Source organism: Triturus cristatus, chromosome 4_1, assembly GCF_964204655.1.
Source record: "Triturus cristatus chromosome 4_1, aTriCri1.1, whole genome shotgun sequence".
Classification (NCBI taxonomy): Eukaryota; Metazoa; Chordata; class Amphibia; order Caudata; family Salamandridae; genus Triturus; species Triturus cristatus.
Window position 1 is genome coordinate 119,833,147 of NC_140585.1, and position 27,631 is coordinate 119,860,777.

Consider the following 27,631-nt stretch of genomic DNA (forward strand, 5'->3'; position numbering starts at 1 on the left):
CACAATTAAATAAATTGATGTACTTAATAACATTGTAAACTATATTTGTCATTATCCTTGTCTATTACGATTGAGATAAACGTTGAATTCAGTGATGGCCAAATTGCTTACAGATGTGTTAACTAAAAGTCAGAATATGCTCTGAATATTTCAATCTGCACAGACCATACCATCAAAAACAATTTACATCTATAATCTAATGGAAATGGAATGAAGCAGTGGGGAATCTTATGCTTCTGCTCAACTCTAGGGGCTAGATTTAGAAGTGGAGTGGATGCTTTTTGTTAGTAGTGACCCCTGGTGGTAAATGGTTATAAGCTGCAAATGGTAAAGTGAGCTGATTGTATATATATATATATATATATATATATATATATATATATATATATATATATACATAGATAGATAGAAAGATAGATAGACAGATCGATTAATAGGTATTTATTTTAATCAATCATTTCTTATTAAAGCAGATTATTTTTAGCTAGGAATTTCTGATTTGTAATCATTTATGAAAAAAGATTACTTCTCCTAACCAAAAGAAGCAAAGCTGCCTATTACAATACTGTGAATTGATTGAGGGCATGCCCTAACCTCATGGAGGTGAGCACTGTTGAACTGAAGCCAATATGTCCTCGTTAGTATAGTGGTCAGTATCCCCGCCTATCACGCGGGAGACCGGGGTTCAATTCCCCGACGGGGAGACGATTCCTTTTATTCACACAATTAAATAAAATGATGTACTTAATAACATTGTAAACTATGTTTGTCATTATCCTTGTCTATTACGATTGAGATAAACGTTGAATTCAGTGATGGCCAAATTGCTTACAGATGTGTTAACTAAAAGTCAGAATATGCTCTGAATATTTCAATCTGCACAGACCATACCATCAAAAACAATTTACATCTATAATCTAATGGAAATGGAATGAAGCAGTGGGGAATCTTATGCTTCTGCTCAACTCTAGGGGCTAGATTTAGAAGTGGAGTGGATGCTTTTTGTTAGTAGTGACCCCTGGTGGTAAATGGTTATAAGCTGCAAATGGTAAAGTGAGCTGATTGTATATATATATATATATATATATATATATATATATATATATACATAGATAGATAGAAAGATAGATAGACAGATCGATAAATAGGTATTTATTTTAATCAATCATTTCTTATTAAAGCAGATTATTTTTAGCTAGGAATTTCTGATTTGTAATCATTTATGAAAAAAGATTACTTCTCCTAACCAAAAGAAGCAAAGCTGCCTATTACAATACTGTGAATTGATTGAGGGCATGCCCTAACCTCATGAAGGTGAGCACTGTTGAACTGAAGACAATATGTCCTCGTTAGTATAGTGGTCAGTATCCCCGCCTGTCACGCGGGAGACCGGGGTTCAATTCCCCGACGGGGAGACGATTCCTTTTATTCACACAATTAAATAAAATGATGTACTTAATAACATTGTAAACTATATTTGTCATTATCCTTGTCTATTACGATTGAGATAAACGTTGAATTCAGTGATGGCCAAATTGCTTACAGATGTGTTAACTAAAAGTCAGAATATGCTCTGAATATTTCAATCTGCACAGACCATACCATCAAAAACAATTTACATCTATAATCTAATGGAAATGGAATGAAGCAGTGGGGAATCTTATGCTTCTGCTCAACTCTAGGGGCTAGATTTAGAAGTGGAGTGGATGCTTTTTGTTAGTAGTGACCCCTGGTGGTAAATGGTTATAAGCTGCAAATGGTAAAGTGAGCTGATAGTATATATATATATATATATATATATATACATATACATAGATAGATAGAAAGATAGATAGACAGATCGATAGATAGGTATTTATTTTAATCAATCATTTCTTATTAAAGCAGATTATTTTTGGCTAGGAATTTCTGATTTGTAATCATTTATGAAAAAAGATTGCTTCTCCTAACCAAAAGAAGCAAAGCTGCCTATTACAATACTGTGAATTGATTGAGGGCATGCCCTAACCTCATGAAGGTGAGCACTGTTGAACTGAAGACAATATGTCCTCGTTAGTATAGTGGTCAGTATCCCCGCCTGTCACGCGGGAGACCGGGGTTCAATTCCCCGACGGGGAAACGATTCCTTTTATTCACACAATTAAATAAAATGATGTACTTAATAACATTGTAAACTATATTTGTCATTATCCTTGTCTATTACGATTGAGATAAACGTTGAATTCAGTGATGGCCAAATTGCTTACAGATGTGTTAACTAAAAGTCAGAATATGCTCTGAATATTTCAATCTGCACAGACCATACCATCAAAAACAATTTACATCTATAATCTAATGGAAATGGAATGAAGCAGTGGGGAATCTTATGCTTCTGCTCAACTCTAGGGGCTAGATTTAGAAGTGGAGTGGATGCTTTTTGTTAGTAGTGACCCCTGGTGGTAAATGGTTATAAGCTGCAAATGGTAAAGTGAGCTGATTGTATATATATATATATATATATATATATATACATATACATAGATAGATAGAAAGATAGATAGACAGATCGATAAATAGGTATTTATTTTAATCAATCATTTCTTATTAAAGCAGATTATTTTTGGCTAGGAATTTCTGATTAGTAATCATTTATGAAAAAAGATTGCTTCTCCTAACCAAAAGAAGCAAAGCTGCCTATTACAATACTGTGAATTGATTGAGGGCATGCCCTAACCTCATGGAGGTGAGCACTGTTGAACTGAAGCCAATATGTCCTCGTTAGTATAGTGGTCAGTATCCCCGCCTGTCACGCGGCAGACCGGGGTTCAATTCCCCGACGGGGAGACGATTCCTTTTATTCACACAATTAAATAAAATGATGTACTTAATAACATTGTAAACTATATTTGTCATTATCCTTCTCTATTACGATTGAGATAAACGTTGAATTCAGTGATGGCCAAATTGCTTACAGATGTGTTAACTAAAAGTCAGAATATGCTCTGAATATTTCAATCTGCACAGACCATACCATCAAAAACAATTTACATCTGTAATCTAATGGAAAATGGAATGAAGCAGTGGGGAATCTTATGCTTCTGCTCAACTCTAGGGGCTAGATTTAGAAGTGGAGTGGATGCTTTTTGTTAGCAGTGACCCCTGGTGGTAAATGGTTATAAGCTGCAAATGGTAAAGTGAGCTGATTGTATATATATATATATATATATATATATATATATATATATATATATATATATACATAGATAGATAGAAAGATAGATAGACAGATCGATTAATAGGTATTTATTTTAATCAATCATTTCTTATTAAAGCAGATTATTTTTAGCTAGGAATTTCTGATTTGTAATCATTTATGAAAAAAGATTACTTCTCCTAACCAAAAGAAGCAAAGCTGCCTATTACAATACTGTGAATTGATTGAGGGCATGCCCTAACCTCATGGAGGTGAGCACTGTTGAACTGAAGCCAATATGTCCTCGTTAGTATAGTGGTCAGTATCCCCGCCTATCACGCGGGAGACCGGGGTTCAATTCCCCGACGGGGAGACGATTCCTTTTATTCACACAATTAAATAAAATGATGTACTTAATAACATTGTAAACTATGTTTGTCATTATCCTTGTCTATTACGATTGAGATAAACGTTGAATTCAGTGATGGCCAAATTGCTTACAGATGTGTTAACTAAAAGTCAGAATATGCTCTGAATATTTCAATCTGCACAGACCATACCATCAAAAACAATTTACATCTATAATCTAATGGAAATGGAATGAAGCAGTGGGGAATCTTATGCTTCTGCTCAACTCTAGGGGCTAGATTTAGAAGTGGAGTGGATGCTTTTTGTTAGTAGTGACCCCTGGTGGTAAATGGTTATAAGCTGCAAATGGTAAAGTGAGCTGATTGTATATATATATATATATATATATATATATATATATATATATACATAGATAGATAGAAAGATAGATAGACAGATCGATAAATAGGTATTTATTTTAATCAATCATTTCTTATTAAAGCAGATTATTTTTAGCTAGGAATTTCTGATTTGTAATCATTTATGAAAAAAGATTACTTCTCCTAACCAAAAGAAGCAAAGCTGCCTATTACAATACTGTGAATTGATTGAGGGCATGCCCTAACCTCATGAAGGTGAGCACTGTTGAACTGAAGACAATATGTCCTCGTTAGTATAGTGGTCAGTATCCCCGCCTGTCACGCGGGAGACCGGGGTTCAATTCCCCGACGGGGAGACGATTCCTTTTATTCACACAATTAAATAAAATGATGTACTTAATAACATTGTAAACTATATTTGTCATTATCCTTGTCTATTACGATTGAGATAAACGTTGAATTCAGTGATGGCCAAATTGCTTACAGATGTGTTAACTAAAAGTCAGAATATGCTCTGAATATTTCAATCTGCACAGACCATACCATCAAAAACAATTTACATCTATAATCTAATGGAAATGGAATGAAGCAGTGGGGAATCTTATGCTTCTGCTCAACTCTAGGGGCTAGATTTAGAAGTGGAGTGGATGCTTTTTGTTAGTAGTGACCCCTGGTGGTAAATGGTTATAAGCTGCAAATGGTAAAGTGAGCTGATAGTATATATATATATATATATATATATATACATATACATAGATAGATAGAAAGATAGATAGACAGATCGATAGATAGGTATTTATTTTAATCAATCATTTCTTATTAAAGCAGATTATTTTTGGCTAGGAATTTCTGATTTGTAATCATTTATGAAAAAAGATTACTTCTCCTAACCAAAAGAAGCAAAGCTGCCTATTACAATACTGTGAATTGATTGAGGGCATGCCCTAACCTCATGAAGGTGAGCACTGTTGAACTGAAGACAATATGTCCTCGTTAGTATAGTGGTCAGTATCCCCGCCTGTCACGCGGGAGACCGGGGTTCAATTCCCCGACGGGGAAACGATTCCTTTTATTCACACAATTAAATAAAATGATGTACTTAATAACATTGTAAACTATATTTGTCATTATCCTTGTCTATTACGATTGAGATAAACGTTGAATTCAGTGATGGCCAAATTGCTTACAGATGTGTTAACTAAAAGTCAGAATATGCTCTGAATATTTCAATCTGCACAGACCATACCATCAAAAACAATTTACATCTATAATCTAATGGAAATGGAATGAAGCAGTGGGGAATCTTATGCTTCTGCTCAACTCTAGGGGCTAGATTTAGAAGTGGAGTGGATGCTTTTTGTTAGTAGTGACCCCTGGTGGTAAATGGTTATAAGCTGCAAATGGTAAAGTGAGCTGATTGTATATATATATATATATATATATATATATACATATACATAGATAGATAGAAAGATAGATAGACAGATCGATAAATAGGTATTTATTTTAATCAATCATTTCTTATTAAAGCAGATTATTTTTGGCTAGGAATTTCTGATTAGTAATCATTTATGAAAAAAGATTGCTTCTCCTAACCAAAAGAAGCAAAGCTGCCTATTACAATACTGTGAATTGATTGAGGGCATGCCCTAACCTCATGGAGGTGAGCACTGTTGAACTGAAGCCAATATGTCCTCGTTAGTATAGTGGTCAGTATCCCCGCCTGTCACGCGGCAGACCGGGGTTCAATTCCCCGACGGGGAGACGATTCCTTTTATTCACACAATTAAATAAAATGATGTACTTAATAACATTGTAAACTATATTTGTCATTATCCTTCTCTATTACGATTGAGATAAACGTTGAATTCAGTGATGGCCAAATTGCTTACAGATGTGTTAACTAAAAGTCAGAATATGCTCTGAATATTTCAATCTGCACAGACCATACCATCAAAAACAATTTACATCTGTAATCTAATGGAAAATGGAATGAAGCAGTGGGGAATCTTATGCTTCTGCTCAACTCTAGGGGCTAGATTTAGAAGTGGAGTGGATGCTTTTTGTTAGCAGTGACCCCTGGTGGTAAATGGTTATAAGCTGCAAATGGTAAAGTGAGCTGATTGTATATATATATATATATATATATATATATATATATATATATATATATATACATAGATAGATAGAAAGATAGATAGACAGATCGATTAATAGGTATTTATTTTAATCAATCATTTCTTATTAAAGCAGATTATTTTTAGCTAGGAATTTCTGATTTGTAATCATTTATGAAAAAAGATTACTTCTCCTAACCAAAAGAAGCAAAGCTGCCTATTACAATACTGTGAATTGATTGAGGGCATGCCCTAACCTCATGGAGGTGAGCACTGTTGAACTGAAGCCAATATGTCCTCGTTAGTATAGTGGTCAGTATCCCCGCCTATCACGCGGGAGACCGGGGTTCAATTCCCCGACGGGGAGACGATTCCTTTTATTCACACAATTAAATAAAATGATGTACTTAATAACATTGTAAACTATGTTTGTCATTATCCTTGTCTATTACGATTGAGATAAACGTTGAATTCAGTGATGGCCAAATTGCTTACAGATGTGTTAACTAAAAGTCAGAATATGCTCTGAATATTTCAATCTGCACAGACCATACCATCAAAAACAATTTACATCTATAATCTAATGGAAATGGAATGAAGCAGTGGGGAATCTTATGCTTCTGCTCAACTCTAGGGGCTAGATTTAGAAGTGGAGTGGATGCTTTTTGTTAGTAGTGACCCCTGGTGGTAAATGGTTATAAGCTGCAAATGGTAAAGTGAGCTGATTGTATATATATATATATATATATATATATATATATATATATATACATAGATAGATAGAAAGATAGATAGACAGATCGATAAATAGGTATTTATTTTAATCAATCATTTCTTATTAAAGCAGATTATTTTTAGCTAGGAATTTCTGATTTGTAATCATTTATGAAAAAAGATTACTTCTCCTAACCAAAAGAAGCAAAGCTGCCTATTACAATACTGTGAATTGATTGAGGGCATGCCCTAACCTCATGAAGGTGAGCACTGTTGAACTGAAGACAATATGTCCTCGTTAGTATAGTGGTCAGTATCCCCGCCTGTCACGCGGGAGACCGGGGTTCAATTCCCCGACGGGGAGACGATTCCTTTTATTCACACAATTAAATAAAATGATGTACTTAATAACATTGTAAACTATATTTGTCATTATCCTTGTCTATTACGATTGAGATAAACGTTGAATTCAGTGATGGCCAAATTGCTTACAGATGTGTTAACTAAAAGTCAGAATATGCTCTGAATATTTCAATCTGCACAGACCATACCATCAAAAACAATTTACATCTATAATCTAATGGAAATGGAATGAAGCAGTGGGGAATCTTATGCTTCTGCTCAACTCTAGGGGCTAGATTTAGAAGTGGAGTGGATGCTTTTTGTTAGTAGTGACCCCTGGTGGTAAATGGTTATAAGCTGCAAATGGTAAAGTGAGCTGATAGTATATATATATATATATATATATATATACATATACATAGATAGATAGAAAGATAGATAGACAGATCGATAGATAGGTATTTATTTTAATCAATCATTTCTTATTAAAGCAGATTATTTTTGGCTAGGAATTTCTGATTTGTAATCATTTATGAAAAAAGATTGCTTCTCCTAACCAAAAGAAGCAAAGCTGCCTATTACAATACTGTGAATTGATTGAGGGCATGCCCTAACCTCATGAAGGTGAGCACTGTTGAACTGAAGACAATATGTCCTCGTTAGTATAGTGGTCAGTATCCCCGCCTGTCACGCGGGAGACCGGGGTTCAATTCCCCGACGGGGAAACGATTCCTTTTATTCACACAATTAAATAAAATGATGTACTTAATAACATTGTAAACTATATTTGTCATTATCCTTCTCTATTACGATTGAGATAAACGTTGAATTCAGTGATGGCCAAATTGCTTACAGATGTGTTAACTAAAAGTCAGAATATGCTCTGAATATTTCAATCTGCACAGACCATACCATCAAAAACAATTTACATCTATAATCTAATGGAAATGGAATGAAGCAGTGGGGAATCTTATGCTTCTGCTCAACTCTAGGGGCTAGATTTAGAAGTGGAGTGGATGCTTTTTGTTAGTAGTGACCCCTGGTGGTAAATGGTTATAAGCTGCAAATGGTAAAGTGAGCTGATAGTATATATATATATATATATGTATATACATATACATAGATAGATAGAAAGATAGATAGACAGATCGATAGATAGGTATTTATTTTAATCAATCATTTCTTATTAAAGCAGATTATTTTTGGCTAGGAATTTCTGATTTGTAATCATTTATGAAAAAAGATTGCTTCTCCTAACCAAAAGAAGCAAAGCTGCCTATTACAATACTGTGAATTGATTGAGGGCATGCCCTAACCTCATGAAGGTGAGCACTGTTGAACTGAAGACAATATGTCCTCGTTAGTATACTGGTCAGTATCCCCGCCTGTCACGCGGGAGACCGGGGTTCAGTTCCCCGACGGGGAGACGATTCCTTTTATTCACACAATTAAATAAAATGATTTACTTAATAACATTGTAAACTATATTTGTCATTATCCTTGTCTATTACGATTGAGATAAACGTTGAATTCAGTGATGGCCAAATTGCTTACAGATGTGTTAACTAAAAGTCAGAATATGCTCTGAATATTTCAATCTGCACAGACCATACCATCAAAAACAATTTACATCTATAATCTAATGGAAATGGAATGAAGCAGTGGGGAATCTTATGCTTCTGCTCAACTCTAGGGGCTAGATTTAGAAGTGGAGTGGATGCTTTTTGTTAGTAGTGACCCCTGGTGGTAAATGGTTATAAGCTGCAAATGGTAAAGTGAGCTGATTGTATATATATATATATATATATATATATATATATATATATACATAGATAGATAGAAAGATAGATAGACAGATCGATAAATAGGTATTTATTTTAATCAATCATTTCTTATTAAAGCAGATTATTTTTAGCTAGGAATTTCTGATTTGTAATCATTTATGAAAAAAGATTACTTCTCCTAACCAAAAGAAGCAAAGCTGCCTATTACAATACTGTGAATTGATTGAGGGCATGCCCTAACCTCATGAAGGTGAGCACTGTTGAACTGAAGCCAATATGTCCTCGTTAGTATAGTGGTCAGTATCCCCGCCTGTCACGCGGGAGACCGGGGTTCAATTCCCCGACGGGGAGACGATTCCTTTTATTCACACAATTAAATAAAATGATGTACTTAATAACATTGTAAACTATATTTGTCATTATCCTTGTCTATTACGATTGAGATAAACGTTGAATTCAGTGATGGCCAAATTGCTTACAGATGTGTTAACTAAAAGTCAGAATATGCTCTGAATATTTCAATCTGCACAGACCATACCATCAAAAACAATTTACATCTATAATCTAATGGAAATGGAATGAAGCAGTGGGGAATCTTATGCTTCTGCTCAACTCTAGGGGCTAGATTTAGAAGTGGAGTGGATGCTTTTTGTTAGTAGTGACCCCTGGTGGTAAATGGTTATAAGCTGCAAATGGTAAAGTGAGCTGATAGTATATATATATATATATATATATATATACATATACATAGATAGATAGAAAGATAGATAGACAGATCGATAGATAGGTATTTATTTTAATCAATCATTTCTTATTAAAGCAGATTATTTTTGGCTAGGAATTTCTGATTTGTAATCATTTATGAAAAAAGATTGCTTCTCCTAACCAAAAGAAGCAAAGCTGCCTATTACAATACTGTGAATTGATTGAGGGCATGCCCTAACCTCATGAAGGTGAGCACTGTTGAACTGAAGACAATATGTCCTCGTTAGTATAGTGGTCAGTATCCCCGCCTGTCACGCGGGAGACCGGGGTTCAATTCCCCGACGGGGAGACGATTCCTTTTATTCACACAATTAAATAAAATGATGTACTTAATAACATTGTAAACTATATTTGTCATTATCCTTGTCTATTACGATTGAGATAAACGTTGAATTCAGTGATGGCCAAATTGCTTACAGATGTGTTAACTAAAAGTCAGAATATGCTCTGAATATTTCAATCTGCACAGACCATACCATCAAAAACAATTTACATCTATAATCTAATGGAAATGGAATGAAGCAGTGGGGAATCTTATGCTTCTGCTCAACTCTAGGGGCTAGATTTAGAAGTGGAGTGGATGCTTTTTGTTAGTAGTGACCCCTGGTGGTAAATGGTTATAAGCTGCAAATGGTAAAGTGAGCTGATTGTATATATATATATATATATATACATATACATAGATAGATAGAAAGATAGATAGACAGATCGATAAATAGGTATTTATTTTAATCAATCATTTCTTATTAAAGCAGATTATTTTTGGCTAGGAATTTCTGATTTGTAATCATTTATGAAAAAAGATTACTTCTCCTAACCAAAAGAAGCAAAGCTGCCTATTACAATACTGTGAATTGATTGAGGGCATGCCCTAACCTCATGAAGGTGAGCACTGTTGAACTGAAGCCAATATGTCCTCGTTAGTATAGTGGTCAGTATCCCCGCCTGTCACGCGGGAGACCGGTGTTCAATTCCCCGACGGGGAGACGCTTCCTTTTATTCACACAATTAAATAAAATGATGTACTTAATAACATTGTAAACTATATTTGTCATTATCCTTGTCTATTACGATTGAGATAAACGTTGAATTCAGTGATGGCCAAATTGCTTACAGATGTGTTAACTAAAAGTCAGAATATGCTCTGAATATTTCAATCTGCACAGACCATACCATCAAAAACAATTTACATCTATAATCTAATGGAAATGGAATGAAGCAGTGGGGAATCTTATGCTTCTGCTCAACTCTAGGGGCTAGATTTAGAAGTGGAGTGGATGCTTTTTGTTAGTAGTGACCCCTGGTGGTAAATGGTTATAAGCTGCAAATGGTAAAGTGAGCTGATAGTATATATATATATATATATATATATATACATATACATAGATAGATAGAAAGATAGATAGACAGATCGATAGATAGGTATTTATTTTAATCAATCATTTCTTATTAAAGCAGATTATTTTTGGCTAGGAATTTCTGATTTGTAATCATTTATGAAAAAAGATTGCTTCTCCTAACCAAAAGAAGCAAAGCTGCCTATTACAATACTGTGAATTGATTGAGGGCATGCCCTAACCTCATGAAGGTGAGCACTGTTGAACTGAAGACAATATGTCCTCGTTAGTATAGTGGTCAGTATCCCCGCCTGTCACGCGGGAGACCGGGGTTCAATTCCCCGACGGGGAGACGATTCCTTTTATTCACACAATTAAATAAAATGATGTACTTAATAACATTGTAAACTATATTTGTCATTATCCTTGTCTATTACGATTGAGATAAACGTTGAATTCAGTGATGGCCAAATTGCTTACAGATGTGTTAACTAAAAGTCAGAATATGCTCTGAATATTTCAATCTGCACAGACCATACCATCAAAAACAATTTACATCTATAATCTAATGGAAATGGAATGAAGCAGTGGGGAATCTTATGCTTCTGCTCAACTCTAGGGGCTAGATTTAGAAGTGGAGTGGATGCTTTTTGTTAGTAGTGACCCCTGGTGGTAAATGGTTATAAGCTGCAAATGGTAAAGTGAGCTGATTGTATATATATATATATATATATATACATATACATAGATAGATAGAAAGATAGATAGACAGATCGATAAATAGGTATTTATTTTAATCAATCATTTCTTATTAAAGCAGATTATTTTTGGCTAGGAATTTCTGATTTGTAATCATTTATGAAAAAAGATTACTTCTCCTAACCAAAAGAAGCAAAGCTGCCTATTACAATACTGTGAATTGATTGAGGGCATGCCCTAACCTCATGAAGGTGAGCACTGTTGAACTGAAGCCAATATGTCCTCGTTAGTATAGTGGTCAGTATCCCCGCCTGTCACGCGGGAGACCGGTGTTCAATTCCCCGACGGGGAGACGGTTCCTTTTATTCACACAATTAAATAAAATGATGTACTTAATAACATTGTAAACTATATTTGTCATTATCCTTGTCTATTACGATTGAGATAAACGTTGAATTCAGTGATGGCCAAATTGCTTACAGATGTGTTAACTAAAAGTCAGAATATGCTCTGAATATTTCAATCTGCACAGACCATACCATCAAAAACAATTTACATCTATAATCTAATGGAAATGGAATGAAGCAGTGGGGAATCTTATGCTTCTGCTCAACTCTAGGGGCTAGATTTAGAAGTGGAGTGGATGCTTTTTGTTAGTAGTGACCCCTGGTGGTAAATGGTTATAAGCTGCAAATGGTAAAGTGAGCTGATTGTATATATATATATATATATATACATATACATAGATAGATAGAAAGATAGATAGACAGATCGATAAATAGGTATTTATTTTAATCAATCATTTCTTATTAAAGCAGATTATTTTTGGCTAGGAATTTCTGATTTGTAATCATTTATGAAAAAAGATTGCTTCTCCTAACCAAAGGAAGCAAAGCTGCCTATTACAAAACTGTGAATTGATTGAGGGCATGCCCTAACCTCATGGAGGTGAGCACTGTTGAACTGAAGCCAATATGTCCTCGTTAGTATAGTGGTCAGTATCCCCGCCTGTCACGCGGGAGACCGGGGTTCAATTCCCCGACGGGGAGACGATTCCTTTTATTCACACAATTAAATAAAATGATGTACTTAATAACATTGTAAACTATATTTGTCATTATCCTTGTCTATTACGATTGAGATAAACGTTGAATTCAGTGATGGCCAAATTGCTTACAGATGTGTTAACTAAAAGTCAGAATATGCTCTGAATATTTCAATCTGCACAGACCATACCATCAAAAACAATTTACATCTATAATCTAATGGAAATGGAATGAAGCAGTGGGGAATCTTATGCTTCTGCTCAACTCTAGGGGCTAGATTTAGAAGTGGAGTGGATGCTTTTTGTTAGTAGTGACCCCTGGTGGTAAATGGTTATAAGCTGCAAATGGTAAAGTGAGCTGATTGTATATATATATATATATATATATACATATACATAGATAGATAGAAAGATAGATAGACAGATCGATAAATAGGTATTTATTTTAATCAATCATTTCTTATTAAAGCAGATTATTTTTGGCTAGGAATTTCTGATTTGTAATCATTTATGAAAAAAGATTACTTCTCCTAACCAAAAGAAGCAAAGCTGCCTATTACAATACTGTGAATTGATTGAGGGCATGCCCTAACCTCATGAAGGTGAGCACTGTTGAACTGAAGCCAATATGTCCTCGTTAGTATAGTGGTCAGTATCCCCGCCTGTCACGCGGGAGACCGGGGTTCAATTCCCCGACGGGGAGACGATTCCTTTTATTCACACAATTAAATAAAATGATGTACTTAATAACATTGTAAACTATATTTGTCATTATCCTTGTCTATTACGATTGAGATAAACGTTGAATTCAGTGATGGCCAAATTGCTTACAGATGTGTTAACTAAAAGTCAGAATATGCTCTGAATATTTCAATCTGCACAGACCATACCATCAAAAAAAATTTACATCTATAATCTAATGGAAATGGAATGAAGCAGTGGGGAATCTTATGCTTCTGCTCAACTCTAGGGGCTAGATTTAGAAGTGGAGTGGATGCTTTTTGTTAGTAGTGACCCCTGGTGGTAAATGGTTATAAGCTGCAAATGGTAAAGTGAGCTGATAGTATATATATATATATATATATATATATATATATATATACATATACATAGATAGATAGAAAGATAGATAGACAGATCGATAGATAGGTATTTATTTTAATCAATCATTTCTTATTAAAGCAGATTATTTTTGGCTAGGAATTTCTGATTTGTAATCATTTATGAAAAAAGATTGCTTCTCCTAACCAAAAGAAGCAAAGCTGCCTATTACAATACTGTGAATTGATTGAGGGCATGCCCTAACCTCATGAAGGTGAGCACTGTTGAACTGAAGCCAATATGTCCTCGTTAGTATAGTGGTCAGTATCCCCGCCTGTCACGCGGGAGACCGGGGTTCAATTCCCCGACGGGGAGACGATTCCTTTTATTCACACAATTAAATAAAATGATGTACTTAATAACATTGTAAACTATATTTGTCATTATCCTTGTCTATTACGATTGAGATAAACGTTGAATTCAGTGATGGCCAAATTGCTTACAGATGTGTTAACTAAAAGTCAGAATATGCTCTGAATATTTCAATCTGCACAGACCATACCATCAAAAAAAATTTACATCTATAATCTAATGGAAATGGAATGAAGCAGTGGGGAATCTTATGCTTCTGCTCAACTCTAGGGGCTAGATTTAGAAGTGGAGTGGATGCTTTTTGTTAGTAGTGACCCCTGGTGGTAAATGGTTATAAGCTGCAAATGGTAAAGTGAGCTGATAGTATATATATATATATATATATATATATATACATATACATAGATAGATAGAAAGATAGATAGACAGATCGATAGATAGGTATTTATTTTAATCAATCATTTCTTATTAAAGCAGATTATTTTTGGCTAGGAATTTCTGATTTGTAATCATTTATGAAAAAAGATTGCTTCTCCTAACCAAAAGAAGCAAAGCTGCCTATTACAATACTGTGAATTGATTGAGGGCATGCCCTAACCTCATGGAGGTGAGCACTGTTGAACTGAAACCAATATGTCCTCGTTAGTATAGTGGTCAGTATCCCCGCCTGTCACGTGGGAGACCGGGGTTCAATTCCCCGACGGGGAGACGATTCCTTTTATTCACACAATTAAATAAAATGATGTACTTAATAACATTGTAAACTATATTTGTCATTATCCTTCTCTATTACGATTGAGATAAACGTTGAATTCAGTGATGGCCAAATTGCTTACAGATGTGTTAACTAAAAGTCAGAATATGCTCTGAATATTTCAATCTGCACAGACCATACCATCAAAAACAATTTACATCTATAATCTAATGGAAATGGAATGAAGCAGTGGGGAATCTTATGCTTCTGCTCAACTCTAGGGGCTAGATTTAGAAGTGGAGTGGATGCTTTTTGTTAGTAGTGACCCCTGGTGGTAAATGGTTATAAGCTGCAAATGGTAAAGTGAGCTGATAGTATATATATATATATATATATATATATACATATACATAGATAGATAGAAAGATAGATAGACAGATCGATAGATAGGTATTTATTTTAATCAATCATTTCTTATTAAAGCAGATTATTTTTGGCTAGGAATTTCTGATTTGTAATCATTTATGAAAAAAGATTGCTTCTCCTAACCAAAAGAAGCAAAGCTGCCTATTACAATACTGTGAATTGATTGAGGGCATGCCCTAACCTCATGAAGGTGAGCACTGTTGAACTGAAGCCAATATGTCCTCGTTAGTATAGTGGTCAGTATCCCCGCCTGTCACGCGGGAGACCGGGGTTCAATTCCCCGACGGGGAGACGATTCCTTTTATTCACACAATTAAATAAAATGATGTACTTAATAACATTGTAAACTATATTTGTCATTATCCTTGTCTATTACGATTGAGATAAACGTTGAATTCAGTGATGGCCAAATTGCTTACAGATGTGTTAACTAAAAGTCAGAATATGCTCTGAATATTTCAATCTGCACAGACCATACCATCAAAAACAATTTACATCTATAATCTAATGGAAATGGAATGAAGCAGTGGGGAATCTTATGCTTCTGCTCAACTCTAGGGGCTAGATTTAGAAGTGGAGTGGATGCTTTTTGTTAGTAGTGACCCCTGGTGGTAAATGGTTATAAGCTGCAAATGGTAAAGTGAGCTGATTGTATATATATATATATATATATACATATACATAGATAGATAGAAAGATAGATAGACAGATCGATAAATAGGTATTTATTTTAATCAATCATTTCTTATTAAAGCAGATTATTTTTGGCTAGGAATTTCTGATTTGTAATCATTTATGAAAAAAGATTGCTTCTCCTAACCAAAGGAAGCAAAGCTGCCTATTACAAAACTGTGAATTGATTGAGGGCATGCCCTAACCTCATGGAGGTGAGCACTGTTGAACTGAAGCCAATATGTCCTCGTTAGTATAGTGGTCAGTATCCCCGCCTGTCACGCGGGAGACCGGGGTTCAATTCCCCGACGGGGAGACGATTCCTTTTATTCACACAATTAAATAAAATGATGTACTTAATAACATTGTAAACTATATTTGTCATTATCCTTGTCTATTACGATTGAGATAAACGTTGAATTCAGTGATGGCCAAATTGCTTACAGATGTGTTAACTAAAAGTCAGAATATGCTCTGAATATTTCAATCTGCACAGACCATACCATCAAAAACAATTTACATCTATAATCTAATGGAAATGGAATGAAGCAGTGGGGAATCTTATGCTTCTGCTCAACTCTAGGGGCTAGATTTAGAAGTGGAGTGGATGCTTTTTGTTAGTAGTGACCCCTGGTGGTAAATGGTTATAAGCTGCAAATGGTAAAGTGAGCTGATTGTATATATATATATATATATATATACATATACATAGATAGATAGAAAGATAGATAGACAGATCGATAAATAGGTATTTATTTTAATCAATCATTTCTTATTAAAGCAGATTATTTTTGGCTAGGAATTTCTGATTTGTAATCATTTATGAAAAAAGATTACTTCTCCTAACCAAAAGAAGCAAAGCTGCCTATTACAATACTGTGAATTGATTGAGGGCATGCCCTAACCTCATGAAGGTGAGCACTGTTGAACTGAAGCCAATATGTCCTCGTTAGTATAGTGGTCAGTATCCCCGCCTGTCAAGCGGGAGACCGGGGTTCAATTCCCCGACGGGGAGACGATTCCTTTTATTCACACAATTAAATAAAATGATGTACTTAATAACATTGTAAACTATATTTGTCATTATCCTTGTCTATTACGATTGAGATAAACGTTGAATTCAGTGATGGCCAAATTGCTTACAGATGTGTTAACTAAAAGTCAGAATATGCTCTGAATATTTCAATCTGCACAGACCATACCATCAAAAACAATTTACATCTATAATCTAATGGAAATGGAATGAAGCAGTGGGGAATCTTATGCTTCTGCTCAACTCTAGGGGCTAGATTTAGAAGTGGAGTGGATGCTTTTTGTTAGTAGTGACCCCTGGTGGTAAATGGTTATAAGCTGCAAATGGTAAAGTGAGCTGATTGTATATATATATATATATATATATATATATATATATACATAGATAGATAGAAAGATAGATAGACAGATCGATAAATAGGTATTTATTTTAATCAATCATTTCTTATTAAAGCAGATTATTTTTAGCTAGGAATTTCTGATTTGTAATCATTTATGAAAAAAGATTGCTTCTCCTAACCAAAGGAAGCAAAGCTGCCTATTACAATACTGTGAATTGATTGAGGGCATGCCCTAACCTCATGGAGGTGAGCACTGTTGAACTGAAGCCAATATGTCCTCGTTAGTATAGTGGTCAGTATCCCCGCCTGTCACGCGGGAGACCGGGGTTCAATTCCCCGACGGGGAGACGATTCCTTTTATTCACACAATTAAATAAAATGATGTACTTAATAACATTGTAAACTATATTTGTCATTATCCTTGTCTATTACGATTGAGATAAACGTTGAATTCAGTGATGGCCAAATTGCTTACAGATGTGTTAACTAAAAGTCAGAATATGCTCTGAATATTTCAATCTGCACAGACCATACCATCAAAAACAATTTACATCTATAATCTAATGGAAATGGAATGAAGCAGTGGGGAATCTTATGCTTCTGCTCAACTCTAGGGGCTAGATTTAGAAGTGGAGTGGATGCTTTTTGTTAGTAGTGACCCCTGGTGGTAAATGGTTATAAGCTGCAAATGGTAAAGTGAGCTGATTGTATATATATATATATATATATACATATACATAGATAGATAGAAAGATAGATAGACAGATCGATAAATAGGTATTTATTTTAATCAATCATTTCTTATTAAAGCAGATTATTTTTGGCTAGGAATTTCTGATTTGTAATCATTTATGAAAAAAGATTGCTTCTCCTAACCAAAAGAAGCAAATTTGCCTATTACAATACTGTGAATTGATTGAGGGCATGCCCTAACCTCATGGAGGTGAGCACTGTTGAACTGAAGCCAATATGTCCTCGTTAGTATAGTGGTCAGTATCCCCGCCTGTCACGCGGGAGACCGGGGTTCAATTCCCCGACGGGGAGACGCTTCCTTTTATTCACACAATTAAATAAAATGATGTACTTAATAACATTGTAAACTATATTTGTCATTATCCTTGTCTATTACGATTGAGATAAACGTTGAATTCAGTGATGGCCAAATTGCTTACAGATGTGTTAACTAAAAGTCAGAATATGCTCTGAATATTTCAATCTGCACAGACCATACCATCAAAAACAATTTACATCTATAATCTAATGGAAATGGAATGAAGCAGTGGGGAATCTTATGCTTCTGCTCAACTCTAGGGGCTAGATTTAGAAGTGGAGTGGATGCTTTTTGTTAGTAGTGACCCCTGGTGGTAAATGGTTATAAGCTGCAAATGGAAAAGTGAGCTGATTGTATATATATATATATATATACATATACATAGATAGATAGAAAGATAGATAGACAGATCGATAAATAGGTATTTATTTTAATCAATCATTTCTTATTAAAGCAGATTATTTTTGGCTAGGAATTTCTGATTTGTAATCATTTATGAAAAAAGATTGCTTCTCCTAACCAAAAGAAGCAAAGCTGCCTATTACAATACTGTGAATTGATTGAGGGCATGCCCTAACCTCATGAAGGTGAGCACTGTTGAACTGAAGACAATATGTCCTCGTTAGTATAGTGGTCAGTATCCCCGCCTGTCACGCGGGAGACCGGGGTTCAATTCCCCGACGGGGAGACGGTTCCTTTTATTCACACAATTAAATAAAATGATGTACTTAATAACATTGTAAACTATATTTGTCATTATCCTTGTCTATTACGATTGAGATAAACGTTGAATTCAGTGATGGCCAAATTGCTTACAGATGTGTTAACTAAAAGTCAGAATATGCTCTGAATATTTCAATCTGCACAGACCATACCATCAAAAACAATTTACATCTATAATCTAATGGAAATGGAATGAAGCAGTGGGGAATATTATGCTTCTGCTCAACTCTAGGGGCTAGATTTAGAAGTGGAGTGGATGCTTTTTGTTAGTAGTGACCCCTGGTGGTAAATGGTTATAAGCTGCAAATGGTAAAGTGAGCTGATTGTATATATATATATATATATATATATATACATATACATAGATAGATAGAAAGATAGATAGACAGATCGATAAATAGGTATTTATTTTAATCAATCATTTCTTATTAAAGCAGATTATTTTTGGCTAGGAATTTCTGATTTGTAATCATTTATGAAAAAAGATTGCTTCTCCTAACCAAAAGAAGCAAAGCTGCCTATTACAATACTGTGAATTGATTGAGGGCATGCCCTAACCTCATGGAGGTGAGCACTGTTGAACTGAAACCAATATGTCCTCGTTAGTATAGTGGTCAGTATCCCCGCCTGTCACGTGGGAGACCGGGGTTCAATTCCCCGACGGGGAGACGATTCCTTTTATTCACACAATTAAATAAAATGATGTACTTAATAACATTGTAAACTATATTTGTCATTATCCTTCTCTATTACGATTGAGATAAACGTTGAATTCAGTGATGGCCAAATTGCTTACAGATGTGTTAACTAAAAGTCAGAATATGCTCTGAATATTTCAATCTGCACAGACCATACCATCAAAAACAATTTACATCTATAATCTAATGGAAATGGAATGAAGCAGTGGGGAATCTTATGCTTCTGCTCAACTCTAGGGGCTAGATTTAGAAGTGGAGTGGATGCTTTTTGTTAGTAGTGACCCCTGGTGGTAAATGGTTATAAGCTGCAAATGGTAAAGTGAGCTGATAGTATATATATATATATATATATATATATATACATATACATAGATAGATAGAAAGATAGATAGACAGATCGATAGATAGGTATTTATTTTAATCAATCATTTCTTATTAAAGCAGATTATTTTTGGCTAGGAATTTCTGATTTGTAATCATTTATGAAAAAAGATTGCTTCTCCTAACCAAAAGAAGCAAAGCTGCCTATTACAATACTGTGAATTGATTGAGGGCATGCCCTAACCTCATGAAGGTGAGCACTGTTGAACTGAAGACAATATGTCCTCGTTAGTATAGTGGTCAGTATCCCCGCCTGTCACGCGGGAGACCGGGGTTCAATTCCCCGACGGGGAGACGATTCCTTTTATTCACACAATTAAATAAAATGATGTACTTAATAACATTGTAAACTATATTTGTCATTATCCTTGTCTATTACGATTGAGATAAACGTTGAATTCAGTGATGGCCAAATTGCTTACAGATGTGTTAACTAAAAGTCAGAATATGCTCTGAATATTTCAATCTGCACAGACCATACCATCAAAAACAATTTACATCTATAATCTAATGGAAATGGAATGAAGCAGTGGGGAATCTTATGCTTCTGCTCAACTCTAGGGGCTAGATTTAGAAGTGGAGTGGATGCTTTTTGTTAGTAGTGACCCCTGGTGGTAAATGGTTATAAGCTGCAAATGGTAAAGTGAGCTGATTGTATATATATATATATATATATATATACATATACATAGATAGATAGAAAGATAGATAGACAGATCGATAAATAGGTATTTATTTTAATCAATCATTTCTTATTAAAGCAGATTATTTTTGGCTAGGAATTTCTGATTTGTAATCATTTATGAAAAAAGATTGCTTCTCCTAACCAAAAGAAGCAAAGCTGCCTATTACAATACTGTGAATTGATTGAGGGCATGCCCTAACCTCATGGAGGTGAGCACTGTTGAACTGAAGCCAATATGTCCTCGTTAGTATAGTGGTCAGTATCCCCGCCTGTCACGCGGGAGACCGGGGTTCAATTCCCCGACGGGGAGACGCTTCCTTTTATTCACACAATTAAATAAAATGATGTACTTAATAACATTGTAAACTATATTTGTCATTATCCTTGTCTATTACGATTGAGATAAACGTTGAATTCAGTGATGGCCAAATTGCTTACAGATGTGTTAACTAAAAGTCAGAATATGCTCTGAATATTTCAATCTGCACAGACCATACCATCAAAAACAATTTACATCTATAATCTAATGGAAATGGAATGAAGCAGTGGGGAATCTTATGCTTCTGCTCAACTCTAGGGGCTAGATTTAGAAGTGGAGTGGATGCTTTTTGTTAGTAGTGACCCCTGGTGGTAAATGGTTATAAGCTGCAAATGGTAAAGTGAGCTGATTGTATATATATATATATATATATACATATACATAGATAGATAGAAAGATAGATAGACAGATCGATAAATAGGTATTTATTTTAATCAATCATTTCTTATTAAAGCAGATTATTTTTGGCTAGGAATTTCGGATTTGTAATCATTTATGAAAAAAGATTGCTTCTCCTAACCAAAAGAAGCAAAGCTGCCTATTACAATACTGTGAATTGATTGAGGGCATGCCCTAACCTCATGGAGGTGAGCACTGTTGAACTGAAGCCAATATGTCCTCGTTAGTATAGTGGTCAGTATCCCCGCCTGTCACGTGGGAGACCGGGGTTCAATTCCCCGACGGGGAGACGATTCCTTTTATTCACACAATTAAATAAAATGATGTACTTAATAACATTGTAAACTATATTTGTCATTATCCTTCTCTATTACGATTGAGATAAACGTTGAATTCAGTGATGGCCAAATTGCTTACAGATGTGTTAACTAAAAGTCAGAATATGCTCTGAATATTTCAATCTGCACAGACCATACCATCAAAAACAATTTACATCTATAATCTAATGGAAATGGAATGAAGCAGTGGGGAATCTTATGCTTCTGCTCAACTCTAGGGGCTAGATTTAGAAGTGGAGTGGATGCTTTTTGTTAGTAGTGACCCCTGGTGGTAAATGGTTATAAGCTGCAAATGGTAAAGTGAGCTGATTGTATATATATATATATATATATACATATACATAGATAGATAGAAAGATAGATAGACAGATAGATAAATAGGTATTTATTTTAATCAATCATTTCTTATTAAAGCAGATTATTTTTGGCTAGGAATTTCTGATTTGTAATCATTTATGAAAAAAGATTGCTTCTCCTAACCAAAAGAAGCAAAGCTGCCTATTACAATACTGTGAATTGATTGAGGGCATGCCCTAACCTCATGGAGGTGAGCACTGTTGAACTGAAACCAATATGTCCTCGTTAGTATAGTGGTCAGTATCCCCGCCTGTCAAGCGGGAGACCGGGGTTCAATTCCCCGACGGGGAGACGATTCCTTTTATTCACACAATTAAATAAAATGATGTACTTAATAACATTGTAAACTATATTTGTCATTATCCTTGTCTATTACGATTGAGATAAACGTTGAATTCAGTGATGGCCAAATTGCTTACAGATGTGTTAACTAAAAGTCAGAATATGCTCTGAATATTTCAATCTGCACAGACCATACCATCAAAAACAATTTACATCTATAATCTAATGGAAATGGAATGAAGCAGTGGGGAATCTTATGCTTCTGCTCAACTCTAGGGGCTAGATTTAGAAGTGGAGTGGATGCTTTTTGTTAGTAGTGACCCCTGGTGGTAAATGGTTATAAGCTGCAAATGGTAAAGTGAGCTGATTGTATATATATATATATATATATATATATATATATATATATATACATAGATAGATAGAAAGATAGATAGACAGATCGATAAATAGGTATTTATTTTAATCAATCATTTCTTATTAAAGCAGATTATTTTTAGCTAGGAATTTCTGATTTGTAATCATTTATGAAAAAAGATTGCTTCTCCTAACCAAAGGAAGCAAAGCTGCCTATTACAATACTGTGAATTGATTGAGGGCATGCCCTAACCTCATGGAGGTGAGCACTGTTGAACTGAAGCCAATATGTCCTCGTTAGTATAGTGGTCAGTATCCCCGCCTGTCACGCGGGAGTCCGGGGTTCAATTCCCCGACGGGGAGACGATTCCTTTTATTCACACAATTAAATAAAATGATGTACTTAATAACATTGTAAACTATATTTGTCATTATCCTTGTCTATTACGATTGAGATAAACGTTGAATTCAGTGATGGCCAAATTGCTTACAGATGTGTTAACTAAAAGTCAGAATATGCTCTGAATATTTCAATCTGCACAGACCATACCATCAAAAACAATTTACATCTATAATCTAATGGAAATGGAATGAAGCAGTGGGGAATCTTATGCTTCTGCTCAACTCTAGGGGCTAGATTTAGAAGTGGAGTGGATGCTTTTTGTTAGTAGTGACCCCTGGTGGTAAATGGTTATAAGCTGCAAATGGTAAAGTGAGCTGATTGTATATATATATATATATATATATACATATACATAGATAGATAGAAAGATAGATAGACAGATCGATAAATAGGTATTTATTTTAATCAATCATTTCTTATTAAAGCAGATTATTTTTGGCTAGGAATTTCTGATTTGTAATCATTTATGAAAAAAGATTGCTTCTCCTAACCAAAAGAAGCAAAGCTGCCTATTACAATACTGTGAATTGATTGAGGGCATGCCCTAACCTCATGGAGGTGAGCACTGTTGAACTGAAGCCAATATGTCCTCGTTAGTATAGTGGTCAGTATCCCCGCCTGTCACGCGGGAGACCGGGGTTCAATTCCCCGACGGGGAGACGCTTCCTTTTATTCACACAATTAAATAAAATGATGTACTTAATAACATTCTAAACTATATTTGTCATTATCCTTGTCTATTACGATTGAGATAAACGTTGAATTCAGTGATGGCCAAATTGCTTACAGATGTGTTAACTAAAAGTCAGAATATGCTCTGAATATTTCAATCTGCACAGACCATACCATCAAAAACAATTTACATCTATAATCTAATGGAAATGGAATGAAGCAGTGGGGAATCTTATGCTTCTGCTCAACTCTAGGGGCTAGATTTAGAAGTGGAGTGGATGCTTTTTGTTAGTAGTGACCCCTGGTGGTAAATGGTTATAAGCTGCAAATGGAAAAGTGAGCTGATTGTATATATATATATATATATACATATACATAGATAGATAGAAAGATAGATAGACAGATCGATAAATAGGTATTTATTTTAATCAATCATTTCTTATTAAAGCAGATTATTTTTGGCTAGGAATTTCTGATTTGTAATCATTTATGAAAAAAGATTGCTTCTCCTAACCAAAAGAAGCAAAGCTGCCTATTACAATACTGTGAATTGATTGAGGGCATGCCCTAACCTCATGAAGGTGAGCACTGTTGAACTGAAGACAATATGTCCTCGTTAGTATAGTGGTCAGTTAGTATAGTGGTCAGTATCCCCGCCTGTCACGCGGGAGACCGGGGTTCAATTCCCCGACGGGGAGACGGTTCCTTTTATTCACACAATTAAATAAAATGATGTACTTAATAACATTGTAAACTATATTTGTCATTATCCTTGTCTATTACGATTGAGATAAACGTTGAATTCAGTGATGGCCAAATTGCTTACAGATGTGTTAACTAAAAGTCAGAATATGCTCTGAATATTTCAATCTGCACAGACCATACCATCAAAAACAATTTACATCTATAATCTAATGGAAATGGAATGAAGCAGTGGGGAATATTATGCTTCTGCTCAACTCTAGGGGCTAGATTTAGAAGTGGAGTGGATGCTTTTTGTTAGTAGTGACCCCTGGTGGTAAATGGTTATAAGCTGCAAATGGTAAAGTGAGCTGATTGTATATATATATATATATATATATATATACATATACATAGATAGATAGAAAGATAGATAGACAGATCGATAAATAGGTATTTATTTTAATCAATCATTTCTTATTAAAGCAGATTATTTTTGGCTAGGAATTTCGGATTTGTAATCATTTATGAAAAAAGATTGCTTCTCCTAACCAAAAGAAGCAAAGCTGCCTATTACAATACTGTGAATTGATTGAGGGCATGCCCTAACCTCATGGAGGTGAGCACTGTTGAACTGAAGCCAATATGTCCTCGTTAGTATAGTGGTCAGTATCCCCGCCTGTCACGTGGGAGACCGGGGTTCAATTCCCCGACGGGGAGACGATTCCTTTTATTCACACAATTAAATAAAATGATGTACTTAATAACATTGTAAACTATATTTGTCATTATCCTTCTCTATTACGATTGAGATAAACGTTGAATTCAGTGATGGCCAAATTGCTTACAGATGTGTTAACTAAAAGTCAGAATATGCTCTGAATATTTCAATCTGCACAGACCATACCATCAAAAACAATTTACATCTATAATCTAATGGAAATGGAATGAAGCAGTGGGGAATCTTATGCTTCTGCTCAACTCTAGGGGCTAGATTTAGAAGTGGAGTGGATGCTTTTTGTTAGTAGTGACCCCTGGTGGTAAATGGTTATAAGCTGCAAATGGTAAAGTGAGCTGATTGTATATATATATATATATATATACATATACATAGATAGATAGAAAGATAGATAGACAGATCGATAAATAGGTATTTATTTTAATCAATCATTTCTTATTAAAGCAGATTATTTTTGGCTAGGAATTTCTGATTTGTAATCATTTATGAAAAAAGATTGCTTCTCCTAACCAAAAGAAGCAAAGCTGCCTATTACAATACTGTGAATTGATTGAGGGCATGCCCTAACCTCATGGAGGTGAGCACTGTTGAACTGAAGCCAATATGTCCTCGTTAGTATAGTGGTCAGTATCCCCGCCTGTCACGCGGGAGACCGGGGTTCAATTCCCCGACGGGGAGACGATTCCTTTTATTCACACAATTAAATAAAATGATGTACTTAATAACATTGTAAACTATATTTGTCATTATCCTTCTCTATTACGATTGAGATAAACGTTGAATTCAGTGATGGCCAAATTGCTTACAGATGTGTTAACTAAAAGTCAGAATATGCTCTGAATATTTCAATCTGCACAGACCATACCATCAAAAACAATTTACATCTATAATCTAATGGAAATGGAATGAAGCAGTGGGGAATCTTATGCTTCTGCTCAACTCTAGGGGCTAGATTTAGAAGTGGAGTGGATGCTTTTTGTTAGTAGTGACCCCTGGTGGTAAATGGTTATAAGCTGCAAATGGTAAAGTGAGCTGATTGTATATATATATATATATATATATACATATACATAGATAGATAGAAAGATAGATAGACAGATCGATAAATAGGTATTTATTTTAATCAATCATTTCTTATTAAAGCAGATTATTTTTGGCTAGGAATTTCTGATTTGTAATCATTTATGAAAAAAGATTGCTTCTCCTAACCAAAAGAAGCAAAGCTGCCTATTACAATACTGTGAATTGATTGAGGGCATGCCCTAACCTCATGGAGGTGAGCACTGTTGAACTGAAGCCAATATGTCCTCGTTAGTATAGTGGTCAGTATCCCCGCCTATCACGCGGGAGACCGGGGTTCAATTCCCCGACGGGGAGACGCTTCCTTTTATTCACACAATTAAATAAAATGATGTACTTAATAACATTCTAAACTATATTTGTCATTATCCTTGTCTATTACGATTGAGATAAACGTTGAATTCAGTGATGGCCAAATTGCTTACAGATGTGTTAACTAAAAGTCAGAATATGCTCTGAATATTTCAATCTGCACAGACCATACCATCAAAAACAATTTACATCTATAATCTAATGGAAATGGAATGAAGCAGTGGGGAATCTTATGCTTCTGCTCAACTCTAGGGGCTAGATTTAGAAGTGGAGTGGATGCTTTTTGTTAGTAGTGACCCCTGGTGGTAAATGGTTATAAGCTGCAAATGGAAAAGTGAGCTGATTGTATATATATATATATATATACATATACATAGATAGATAGAAAGATAGATAGACAGATCGATAAATAGGTATTTATTTTAATCAATCATTTCTTATTAAAGCAGATTATTTTTGGCTAGGAATTTCGGATTTGTAATCATTTATGAAAAAAGATTGCTTCTCCTAACCAAAAGAAGCAAAGCTGCCTATTACAATACTGTGAATTGATTGAGGGCATGCCCTAACCTCATGGAGGTGAGCACTGTTGAACTGAAGCCAATATGTCCTCGTTAGTATAGTGGTCAGTATCCCCGCCTGTCACGTGGGAGACCGGGGTTCAATTCCCCGACGGGGAGACGATTCCTTTTATTCACACAATTAAATAAAATGATGTACTTAATAACATTGTAAACTATATTTGTCATTATCCTTCTCTATTACGATTGAGATAAACGTTGAATTCAGTGATGGCCAAATTGCTTACAGATGTGTTAACTAAAAGTCAGAATATGCTCTGAATATTTCAATCTGCACAGACCATACCATCAA

General features: G+C 34.9%; 27 non-coding genes across 27 annotated transcripts; all 27 read left to right on the forward strand.

The window, feature by feature from the left end:
• The first annotated feature begins 632 nt into the window (after positions 1-632).
• TRNAD-AUC (transfer RNA aspartic acid (anticodon AUC)) lies at positions 633-704 on the forward strand. The gene has a single exon. It is a non-coding gene; the product is annotated as a tRNA-Asp (tRNA).
• Positions 705-1,343: 639 nt separating this feature from the next.
• TRNAD-GUC (transfer RNA aspartic acid (anticodon GUC)) lies at positions 1,344-1,415 on the forward strand. The gene has a single exon. It is a non-coding gene; the product is annotated as a tRNA-Asp (tRNA).
• Positions 1,416-2,046: 631 nt separating this feature from the next.
• On the forward strand, positions 2,047-2,118 carry TRNAD-GUC (transfer RNA aspartic acid (anticodon GUC)). Its single transcript has one exon. It is a non-coding gene; the product is annotated as a tRNA-Asp (tRNA).
• Positions 2,119-3,473: 1,355 nt separating this feature from the next.
• TRNAD-AUC (transfer RNA aspartic acid (anticodon AUC)) lies at positions 3,474-3,545 on the forward strand. Its single transcript has one exon. It is a non-coding gene; the product is annotated as a tRNA-Asp (tRNA).
• A 639-nt stretch (positions 3,546-4,184) lies between these two features.
• Positions 4,185-4,256, forward strand: TRNAD-GUC (transfer RNA aspartic acid (anticodon GUC)). The gene has a single exon. It is a non-coding gene; the product is annotated as a tRNA-Asp (tRNA).
• Positions 4,257-4,887: 631 nt separating this feature from the next.
• On the forward strand, positions 4,888-4,959 carry TRNAD-GUC (transfer RNA aspartic acid (anticodon GUC)). Its single transcript has one exon. It is a non-coding gene; the product is annotated as a tRNA-Asp (tRNA).
• A 1,353-nt stretch (positions 4,960-6,312) lies between these two features.
• Positions 6,313-6,384, forward strand: TRNAD-AUC (transfer RNA aspartic acid (anticodon AUC)). The gene has a single exon. It is a non-coding gene; the product is annotated as a tRNA-Asp (tRNA).
• A 639-nt stretch (positions 6,385-7,023) lies between these two features.
• On the forward strand, positions 7,024-7,095 carry TRNAD-GUC (transfer RNA aspartic acid (anticodon GUC)). Its single transcript has one exon. It is a non-coding gene; the product is annotated as a tRNA-Asp (tRNA).
• A 631-nt stretch (positions 7,096-7,726) lies between these two features.
• Positions 7,727-7,798, forward strand: TRNAD-GUC (transfer RNA aspartic acid (anticodon GUC)). Its single transcript has one exon. It is a non-coding gene; the product is annotated as a tRNA-Asp (tRNA).
• A 1,338-nt stretch (positions 7,799-9,136) lies between these two features.
• On the forward strand, positions 9,137-9,208 carry TRNAD-GUC (transfer RNA aspartic acid (anticodon GUC)). Its single transcript has one exon. It is a non-coding gene; the product is annotated as a tRNA-Asp (tRNA).
• Positions 9,209-9,839: 631 nt separating this feature from the next.
• TRNAD-GUC (transfer RNA aspartic acid (anticodon GUC)) lies at positions 9,840-9,911 on the forward strand. Its single transcript has one exon. It is a non-coding gene; the product is annotated as a tRNA-Asp (tRNA).
• A 1,328-nt stretch (positions 9,912-11,239) lies between these two features.
• On the forward strand, positions 11,240-11,311 carry TRNAD-GUC (transfer RNA aspartic acid (anticodon GUC)). Its single transcript has one exon. It is a non-coding gene; the product is annotated as a tRNA-Asp (tRNA).
• Positions 11,312-12,635: 1,324 nt separating this feature from the next.
• TRNAD-GUC (transfer RNA aspartic acid (anticodon GUC)) lies at positions 12,636-12,707 on the forward strand. The gene has a single exon. It is a non-coding gene; the product is annotated as a tRNA-Asp (tRNA).
• Positions 12,708-13,334: 627 nt separating this feature from the next.
• On the forward strand, positions 13,335-13,406 carry TRNAD-GUC (transfer RNA aspartic acid (anticodon GUC)). The gene has a single exon. It is a non-coding gene; the product is annotated as a tRNA-Asp (tRNA).
• A 641-nt stretch (positions 13,407-14,047) lies between these two features.
• On the forward strand, positions 14,048-14,119 carry TRNAD-GUC (transfer RNA aspartic acid (anticodon GUC)). The gene has a single exon. It is a non-coding gene; the product is annotated as a tRNA-Asp (tRNA).
• A 1,336-nt stretch (positions 14,120-15,455) lies between these two features.
• Positions 15,456-15,527, forward strand: TRNAD-GUC (transfer RNA aspartic acid (anticodon GUC)). The gene has a single exon. It is a non-coding gene; the product is annotated as a tRNA-Asp (tRNA).
• Positions 15,528-16,152: 625 nt separating this feature from the next.
• TRNAD-GUC (transfer RNA aspartic acid (anticodon GUC)) lies at positions 16,153-16,224 on the forward strand. Its single transcript has one exon. It is a non-coding gene; the product is annotated as a tRNA-Asp (tRNA).
• A 627-nt stretch (positions 16,225-16,851) lies between these two features.
• Positions 16,852-16,923, forward strand: TRNAD-GUC (transfer RNA aspartic acid (anticodon GUC)). The gene has a single exon. It is a non-coding gene; the product is annotated as a tRNA-Asp (tRNA).
• Positions 16,924-17,556: 633 nt separating this feature from the next.
• TRNAD-GUC (transfer RNA aspartic acid (anticodon GUC)) lies at positions 17,557-17,628 on the forward strand. Its single transcript has one exon. It is a non-coding gene; the product is annotated as a tRNA-Asp (tRNA).
• A 625-nt stretch (positions 17,629-18,253) lies between these two features.
• TRNAD-GUC (transfer RNA aspartic acid (anticodon GUC)) lies at positions 18,254-18,325 on the forward strand. Its single transcript has one exon. It is a non-coding gene; the product is annotated as a tRNA-Asp (tRNA).
• Positions 18,326-18,948: 623 nt separating this feature from the next.
• On the forward strand, positions 18,949-19,020 carry TRNAD-GUC (transfer RNA aspartic acid (anticodon GUC)). Its single transcript has one exon. It is a non-coding gene; the product is annotated as a tRNA-Asp (tRNA).
• Positions 19,021-20,356: 1,336 nt separating this feature from the next.
• On the forward strand, positions 20,357-20,428 carry TRNAD-GUC (transfer RNA aspartic acid (anticodon GUC)). The gene has a single exon. It is a non-coding gene; the product is annotated as a tRNA-Asp (tRNA).
• Positions 20,429-21,057: 629 nt separating this feature from the next.
• On the forward strand, positions 21,058-21,129 carry TRNAD-GUC (transfer RNA aspartic acid (anticodon GUC)). Its single transcript has one exon. It is a non-coding gene; the product is annotated as a tRNA-Asp (tRNA).
• Positions 21,130-22,451: 1,322 nt separating this feature from the next.
• TRNAD-GUC (transfer RNA aspartic acid (anticodon GUC)) lies at positions 22,452-22,523 on the forward strand. Its single transcript has one exon. It is a non-coding gene; the product is annotated as a tRNA-Asp (tRNA).
• A 1,338-nt stretch (positions 22,524-23,861) lies between these two features.
• TRNAD-GUC (transfer RNA aspartic acid (anticodon GUC)) lies at positions 23,862-23,933 on the forward strand. Its single transcript has one exon. It is a non-coding gene; the product is annotated as a tRNA-Asp (tRNA).
• A 2,039-nt stretch (positions 23,934-25,972) lies between these two features.
• On the forward strand, positions 25,973-26,044 carry TRNAD-GUC (transfer RNA aspartic acid (anticodon GUC)). Its single transcript has one exon. It is a non-coding gene; the product is annotated as a tRNA-Asp (tRNA).
• Positions 26,045-26,671: 627 nt separating this feature from the next.
• TRNAD-AUC (transfer RNA aspartic acid (anticodon AUC)) lies at positions 26,672-26,743 on the forward strand. Its single transcript has one exon. It is a non-coding gene; the product is annotated as a tRNA-Asp (tRNA).
• Positions 26,744-27,631: the final 888 nt, after the last annotated feature.